Genomic DNA, 9,704 nt, shown 5'->3' with positions numbered 1-9,704 from the left:
TTTGCACCGCCTGTATACTGCTGTTCAGCGTATATAGGGCCTGGGGCCCCACGCCTTTCCTTTTTTAATATGGGTGTGGGGTTCCCCTTAATATCCATACTAGACCCTAAGGGCCTGGTAATGGACTGGGGGGGTACCCATGCCGTTTGTTGAACTGATTTTCATCCATATTGCCGGGACCCGACATTACATTAAATCCGCAAGCAGTTTTAAATGACTTTTATTCCTTTAAAAATGTCATTTTGTGCAGGGACTGTTCTAAGCATGGGAAACATGCGCCACTTTACAGGCATACTATAGACACCCCCCAGGTATGATATTTAAAGGAATATTTCACTTTTATTTTTTCACTTTAAGCATCATTAAAATCACTGCTCCCGAAAAAACGTCTGTTTTTAAAACTTTTTTTGCATTGATACATGTCCCCTGGGGCAGGACCCGGGTCGCCAAACCCTTTTTAGGACAATACCATGCATATTAGCTTTTAAAATGAGCACTTTTGATTTTGAACGTTCGAGTCCCATAGACTTTAATGGGGTTCTAAAGTTCACGCAAACTTTCGGTCCGTTCGCAGGTTCTGGTGCGAAACGAACCGGGGGTTGTTCGGCTCATCCCTAGTTCTGATCTTGGCTTGTATTGACTACTCTCTTATCTCAGTGACTTTACGGACCTGTCTCACCTCACAGGTGCCACCTGCCTGCAGACTCTGTTCACTACAACAGCAGTATTCCTGAGTTTTCTGCAAGCAACTATACAGGTGACCTGTGCTACTTTGTACCCGACTCCTCCTGTCTCACCTTAAGGGGAGTCTGGAACTTAGCTGCAAAGGAAGCCCTCTCTCCATTGGCCTCCAGCACCTGGTACGTGATACATACCTTCTCACACTCTTTCAGTCTTACAGTCCTCTTTTATTTATAACTGGAAAGCAGAAAAGCCTAAATATCTTGAGATTTATCTAACACTTAGGATAACCCAACTTTATAGCATTAATTACTGTCGACTTATCAGGGAACTCGTTAACACTATGTCGAGCTGGAAATTTTTCCTGCTTTCCTAGATAGGTAGAATCACTTTTGTTAAAATGTCTCTTCTTCCAAAATGAATTTACCTTTATGAAGCTTTACAAATGAAAGTCCCCTTTGCTGACTTAAAAAAGCTACAACAAGCATTTCTGGGGCAATGGTAGGCATAGGGTCTCTAGACAGGTACTGATAGAATGCAAGTCTCAGGGTGGCCTAATTTTTCCAGATCTTACAAAGCATTATTTAGCTGCCTATCTCAGGCATTTGGCCTCCTGGCCTACGTTATGTCCACTAAATAAATGGACAGAGATTCAATGTCTTTGGATTGCCCTCATTAATACTAATACATTGTTGTGTCCTGGCAACTCATGTGTCAAGAATGCCCAGCTATTGACTTCTATGCTTCACACTAAAAGCATATGGTCTTACTGTATTGCTCGATTTCATCTTTCTGCAAAGGCTTCCCAAATGCCTTTGTTCATAGGCAAAACCTCACTTCCTGCTAGCCATGAGAGTCAGATAACCTGGCCTTGGCTCTCCAAGGGCCTATTTCATTTTAAAGACATTATAAACTCTACAACTGGAAAATGATTATCTTTTGCTGAGATACAAACCAAGCACTTTGTGGTACATAGAACATTATTCACCTAACTCCAAATCAGACAGTATGCACAGTCATTTACTGATAAGCTCACATTCTCTAAACTATCCCCATTTGAGAGAATATTACGTCTTGCATGTCTACCCCTTATCACGGACATTTATAGACTCCTTACTAATGTTGATACTACTCCATTTCCCAAACACAGTTATATGTTAAAGTGGGAAGGTGCCTTAGACTGGACTCTGGAGTTGGAGGAGTGGAAAGATATCTGGGATCCAACAAAATGGTCATATATTTGTACATGCTTTATAAGGAAAGTCAATATACAATTTTCTTTTTCATTGGTACTTTACACTTGATATTCTATATGCTGCTAATCCAATATTACTTTCTACAGGTACTTGTTGGTGATGCAACAAGTCTATAGGAACATTGTACTACATTTACTGGGAATACTCTAAAAAATAAGTTCCTTTTGGGAACCAACTTTTTCTTTTCTGGAATCCTTTTTGGCTCTCCAATCCCTCAAGACCCAGTTCATTATCTTTTAGGGATTCCTCTGCCAAACACGTCTAAGTCGGCTGCCAAATTGATCAGCCACATCCTTACTGCAGCTAGATATTTAATAGCTTTAAAATTGAATCAGAAATTACCGCCCTCTCAAACTGATCTACATAAACATATTTTTTCATAATAAATATATTAAATAAAAATTAAAATTAAAAAAAAGCTATACTTGAGCTATAAGATAATAAAATAACCATATGCACCATTCACATTTATTTCTTATACATGGAGGAACCATATTGTAGCTTACATGTACATTTTTGGAGACCATTGCTATTGTTGTTCCTTGTAGATTGGCATGTCCTTTAAAGAAAATGTGTATCTTCACAATTGCTAAATTAACTTAAAAAGAAAAACTGTAACATATATTCAATCACTTACAAATAAACTACATTTACAAACAGCTTCAAATAGAAGGAAGATTATGGCATTATACTAAGAACAATGAGAGCTGTATAAAGCTGAATAGTATAAAGAGAGGGGAGAGGAGTCATATCATTGTATTGTCACACAGATACACACACTGCAGTTGTGTGTATGACAAAAATCCAGTGATCATAGCTATGGTTTCTTCTCATCCTTACATCATTCTATTCTGTCTTATCCTCCAATGTATGACACCCTGGAGGTCAGAGACACAGAATACATCCTGTAAGCTCAAGTTTACTGACACATTTGATGAATTCCAATATTTCCAGGATGGAGATGTCATTGTTGGTGGAGTGCTCTCTGTAAAATCAAAACAAGATTTTTTTTCCAAGCCTAAAGAAATTCTTTATAAGTATGTTTCATCAAACAATTCAGTGCATAACGGCTCTTGTGCTTGGGCTGTTTGAGCCCATTCAGCCTCTACTGTGAACCTGGACTGTCTGGGTGGAAGAATTACAGCAGGTATACTGAATAAGCTCAGCTGGCCCATGTATAAGAGCCTTAAATACGTATTAAACTTGTATACAAATAAGGAAATTTTTCTAGTACTCCAAGTTCTGCAAGTCATCACATAAAAGTCATAGAAATTTGTTGATAGCAGCAATTTGTTAAAACATATTGTGACAGTGTGAGGCCCTACCATTGTGTAAAAATCCTCTCCTTGGGTTTTGGCATTTTTTAATTTGATTCCAGAGTTTGGAGACTTCTAAGAGTTTAGGGGGAAAGAGGACTCCAGCCCAGTGTCAAGATTTTGCCAAAGACCAGCTGGGTGAGCATACAGCTGCATACAGTCCTTATAATGACAGGCTTGGGTATTGTTTAGGGCTCCGTTAGGAGACAGGTGTGGTCTGCTCAGGAGACACTACTCCATGCTGGAGAAACAAGGTTCCTTGTCCAGAGGACTGATAGAGATGGCTAAGTGAGTCTGGAGGAAAGAGAGAGTCGAGACAGCTAAGTGAGTCCAGAGAACTGAGGGTACTCAAAGGTCCCAGAGCATAGGCCAATACAGCAGGGGGATGCAACTAAAAAGGCTGAGAGAGCCTGGAGAGCTGGGAGAGCTAGGAAAGCTGGGTGAGCTGAAAGAGGGACACAGGAACACAAAGGTACTTGGCAAAAGGTCAAGGTTTTAGGCTTAAGCAGCAGCCCTGATGAAGAAAGGAAGCCAGGTGGCTTTGTCTTGTTTTCGCAGTTGCTGTTTTGAAGGTGAAAAACCCCTGTGAGGGCAAATACTTTTTGTTGGACTTAAAGTTCATATAATAAAAGTGGGCTGACAATCCCTAAAACACAGTTCTGGCTGAATATCACATCACATGACAAACATTCATATTAAATCATATGAATATCTTGGTACATTTACTGTACAATATTCAGTCATTGACCATGTCAACAAGTATATTAGATTGCTTTTAAACAATTCTGAAATTTGCAAAATTCATGCTGACATGTTTTGCTATTCCATTTTTACCTCATGCAAAGGGACTGGAAGTTGTTGTTACTTTTTGAATGAATTAGATGCAGGATGTTATTAATATAACTCATTTATCCTGCAACTTCTGTAAATTATCCTAACACGTGATTTACATTTGATGGCTTCAAGTCATAGTGATGGGGACAGCTAGTTCTCCATCATGCATGAACCTGTACCTCAGGCGATGGGACCTTTTCTCTTGTGATGGCTCATTGGTGTGCTTGTACCATATTTTATCATGTGTAACATTGATATCCATCTGAACCGGAGGGTCGGGACCCTGGCCTTCTGGCCTGGATTGGGGCAGATCTAGCTCCGGACAGTTATTCGGGAGAGAACACTGGCTCCCCTTTCTCCCACCGGGGGAGCGGCCAGTATTTCCCAAACATAGGTGTGCGCAGCCTCTTGCATTAGGGTGTGCACCCCAAAGCTCAAATACATATGCATGTGTATATGTACAGATGGTGTCAGTAGGGAAGTGGACAGTGTCAGTAGTTTTATTTTTATTCTTTTTAAAGTATTTTATTTTGTAACTTTTTTTGGGGGATGAAATATCAGTGGTCTAAACAGGGGGGAATATGCACCACACAAGGCGATTAGGGTGTGCCCAGGCACACCCTGTGCGCACGCCTATGTTCCCGAATGTAATTAGGTAGGGGGGACGGAACGACGGTGAAGCCTGATGGTAAAGGGCTCTCACCAAGCTTCCAGAAATCCATGCCTTTCTTCCTGGGGTGGGGTCTGCTGTGGTCTGGGCTGGTGGCCAGGGTTGGTCTTTAAAGCCTATGGAGTAGTGCCCCTGGAGTGGCAGTCACTTTGATTTGAGGCACCATGGTCACTGCACTATAGAACACGCTTTTTTAGCACCTGCCTCTTGGGCCGGGCCTTTTGGCTAGGACCAGAGGAATTTTTTATTCCTGGCCGGAGGGCCGGGTCATTGTTTTACACAATGGCCACCTTTTTCACTTTCCTCTCCACTATCCCTTCCCCACTTTTTATTTATTTTCTTTCTTTTTGATTGAATCCTATGCTTTGTTTTGTCATGTCTTGTTCACGTTTGTTTCACTGTGTGATGAGTAAGGACGGGTCCTCGGGCCAGCCCTGAAAGTCTTGGGAAGGGGTGGTCATGGCCTTCTGGCTTCGTCCGCCCTAACCCATGGGGTTTCCCTTCGGGGGAGCCCTACCTAGTACTTGGGTGGGTTCTGCCTCGGCAGACCTTCCAGAGAACGGGGTCTGTCTGGTTTCGGCCAGATAGACCATTGTAAAGTACCTTTGTCCCCGTATGGAGCCTAACACCCCAGGGGATCAGGGAATTGGCACGTCTGTGTACCTGTTGCACTTTTTTGTGACCACTCTTTATGTGTGTGCACTTTTTTTGGCACCGGGTGAAGTTTTTTGGGTGTGTTATGCACGCCATAGGCTTTCAATAAAAAAAAAAAAAAAAAAAAAAATTGATATCCATTTTATAGAATATGACTGTGTTTCTAAATGTGTTTTGACAAAGCTATGCTATCAATACATTTTTATGACTTTTATAAGATTACCAACAATTACTGTTTATCATAATGACAGCCAGTAGTTGTTTTGTATTACACAGCACTAGTGGCCGTCAAAATGCAGCTGTTCCTATGTAAAATGACACTTGCAGATAGTCTACAAGTGTTATTTAGTGTATACAATTAATCAATGTATTGTTTAATTGTATTTTCTATTTCATTCAAAAGTAGATCAAAGGCGTGATATTCGATATGCATATGACATCACTTAAAGAAAACTTACAAGTTTATTATTTTTAATAAACTGTATTGCTATTTAACCTCTTAATAACCCTTAGTTAACCCAAATCAGTCTTAGCTATTATTTGTCTACTGTTTTTTTTTTTCCTTCACCATTACTTTAGTTTTATATTGCATTTGGGCTTTTTTTTGTTACTTTTTTGGAAAGTAAAAAAAAAACACTTTTTTCCTTTCTAATGCCCCGTACACACGGTCGGACTTTGTTCGGACATTCCGACAACAAAATCCTAGGATTTTTTCCGACGGATGTTGGCTCAAACTTGTCTTGCATACACACGGTCACACAAAGTTGTCGGAAAATCCGATCGTTCTGAACGCGGTGACGTAAAACACGTACGTCGGGACTATAAACGGGGCAGTGGCCAATAGCTTTCATCTCTTTATTTATTCTGAGCATGCGTGGCACTTTGTCCGTCGGATTTGTGTACACACGATCGGAATTTCCGACAACGGATTTTGTTGTCGAAAAATTTTATCTCCTGCTCTCCAACTTTGTGTGTCGGAAAATCCGATGGAAAATGTCCGATGGAGCCCACACACGGTCGGAATTTCCGACAACACGCTCCGATCGGACATTTTCCATCGGAAAATCCGACCGTGTGTACGGGGCATTAGTAGTTTTGCCAAGCTTTGTGAAAAAACATGATTTCAGTGTAATTTTAAATGGTAAAATACTGGAATAAAATGTGTGTGTGTATATATATATATATATATATATATATATATATATATATATATATATATTATAGGAAAATAACTAAATCACTGTTTTTTTTTTTTTTAAATAAGACTCTTCAAAACAGAAAAAAATGCATTTTACACATATTTGTGTAAGATTGCCAATATTGCCAAGAGAAAGCCTTGTTCTTCTCCCAAACAACAATGTATACTATTTTTATATCTTAAGTAATGAAAAACGTAAGTAAAAAAAGTTAAGGGTCAAATAAACAGGTTCCCATGGCACCACACATTGAGGGGGATGTCAGGCGGACCCAGCTGGCAAACAGGGCAGTGACAAGGAACAGGCGGGTGCAGGGGAGTGCTTTGTGGCTGTGCTGGCTCTATATATGCAGGCAAGTTGGTAGTTTCTGCTGCTCTGTGTTATTGAGCTCACATTGGTCTCTTTGCTGCCACCTCTGGCTGCTTCCTGTATGTGCACTCCTTGTGTATGCTGCCTGTACTGTATTGTGGACTGCAGCTCCTCTCATGTTTTACAGGAACATGTAGAAACAAGACCTGGGACTAGGAAGGCCACCTTTACAAGTTGTGAGTGCAAGTGAAGGGAGGAAGCTGTTTGTGTACAGGGGGGCCAGAGCAGTGTGTGTGTTTACAGCCGTGTGTGGGGGGCCTGACATATATACTGATAGCCAGTCAGAAAGACAGCCTATTCCCTAGATCGGTGGTCTCCAACCTCTTTGGCACCAGGGACCGGCTGCATGGAAGAAAATTGTGCCAAGGAACGAGGGGTCACGTGGGGGGTAAACGATTTTTCGCAGGCAATGGCTGGTATTAGCGCTTTAATCATCACGGCACCATGTTTGATATGGTGTCAGGGTGATTGAAGCACATTATTTCTATTATTACATTATAGTACTAAATAGGCATGAGCTGAACACCCCCTGGTTCAATTCACGGCAGAACATGCGAAAGAACCGAAAGTTTGTGCATTCGAACACCGTTATAGTCTATGGAAACTGAACGTGAAAAATCAAAAGTACAAATTTTAAAGGCTAATATGCAAGTTATTGTCCTAAAAAGTTTTTGGGGACCCAAGTCCTACCCCAGGGGACATGTATCAATGCAAAAAAAAGTTTTAAAAACGGATGTTTTTTTGGGAGCAGTGATTTTAATAATGCTTAAAGTGAAAAAATAAAAGTGAAATATTTCTTTAAATATCGTACCTGGGGGCTGACTATGGTATGCCTGTAAAGTGGCACGTGTTTCCTGTGCTTAGAACAGTCCCTGCACAAACTGATATTTCTAAAGGAATAAAAGCCATTTAAAACTGCTAATGTAATGTCGGGTCCTGGCAATATGGATGAGAATTATTGAGAAAACCGGCATGGGTACCCCCCTCCAGCCCATTACCAGGTCCTTTGGGTCTTGTATGGATATTATGGGGAACACCCAAATTAAAAAAAGGAAAGGCATGTGGCCCCCAGGCCCTATATACTCTGAACAGCAGTATACAGGCGGTCCAAACAAGATAGGGACTGTAGGTTTGTTCTTAAGTTGAATCTGTTTGTAATTTGCAACAGGTACATTTTGTAAGTGTAGCTCCAGCTAAAAAAATAATTTTTAGGCTTTTTGGATAACATAGGGAAGGGTTATCACCCCTGTAACATTTGTTTTGCTGTCTGTGCACCTGTTCAGAAGATTTCACCTCACTTTCTGTCCCAATGACAATTGGATTTTGAAAATATGGGGTTATTAGGGAAACAAGGATTGGTGATAAAGCATCAATGGAGACACCTTTTTCCCATATTAACTTACAGGAGAGAATTTCCCTTCCCAGGGGTAGATTTCCTCTAACTTTCTGTTGTCTCCCTCAGTTTGTAAGTAGGAGTCATTTGTAAGTCGGATGTTTGAAAGTAAGGGACTGCCTGCATATACTATACGGCCTGCCTTATATACTCTGCAGAGAGTTTGGCCTTAGGTGTTGGTGGTACCAGAACACTGTAAGCCCTCACAGTTACTCTTGGTGGGCGTTGGAACAGGCTCTGCTGTGAAATATTAGATCAAAAATTGTAATTACACGCCCCTGTTAAATAGGGGCAGAAAAATTGGGCCTTAGGCACTGGTGGTGGTGCCACAACACTGCAACCCCTCACAGATACTCTAGTTGAGTGCAAGAACAAGCCTTGCTGCGAAATATTACAGCAAAAATTATAATTATTTGCCCCTGTTAAACAGGGGCAGAAAAATTGGGCTTTAGGCACTGGTGGTGGTGCCCTGAAACAAAAATGTTCTTAGAAGCTATCAACATAAACATTGGGGAGGAATAGGATAGTCACTCAGCATAACAGGATAGTCACTCAGCATAGGCAGTCTTCAAGGGATCTCACATTCATTGAAAAATTAATCGGTTACATCAGCATCAAGTGCTTGGTAGCTGGTGATCCAAGACTGATTCATTTTTATGAAGGTGAGCCGATCAACTGAGTCTGTGGACAGGCACACACTGTGATCAGTTACAAAGCCTCCAGGAGCACTGAATGTGCATTCATAAAGAACGCTGGATGCAGGACAGGCCAGTAGCTCAATTGCATATTGTGCAAGCTCTGGCCAGTGATCCACCCTCAAGACCTAGTAACCCAGTGGATTTTCAATTGGAAAGTCTCCAAGTCTGATCTTGCCCTTAGGTACTCCTACACCATGTAAATCAGACGCTGGCGATGGTTGCTGGAACCGATCAGACCTTGGGGCTGCGGACTAAAGAATTCTCTGAACACATCGGTCAGACGGCCACCTTCTCCACCACTCCTTCTGTGACTGACCGAAGCATCAGCAAAACGTTGTCCAGGAGGACCAGGAAATTGTAACCTACCAGGCTCTGGAAATGCATTGTACAAACCTTTCTGCAAGGCCTCCCAAAGATGTTTCATCCTCTGCTCCCTCTGCGAAGGCTGGATAAGTTATGCAACCTTACCCTTGTAACGTTGATCAAGAAGGGCTGCACTCCACTAATGATCCCTCTCCTTGATACCACGAATCTGAGGGTCCTTTCACAGGCTTTTCAGGATCAGGGAGGCCATGCAGTCAAGGTTTCCCAAGGCATTCGATCCGAAGTCTTCTGGGTCACTAAGGATGACTTGATC

Source organism: Aquarana catesbeiana, linkage group LG01 (assembly GCF_042186555.1).
Source record: "Aquarana catesbeiana isolate 2022-GZ linkage group LG01, ASM4218655v1, whole genome shotgun sequence".
NCBI lineage: Eukaryota > Metazoa > Chordata > Amphibia > Anura > Ranidae > Aquarana > Aquarana catesbeiana.
This window is presented reverse-complemented; position numbering follows the sequence as displayed.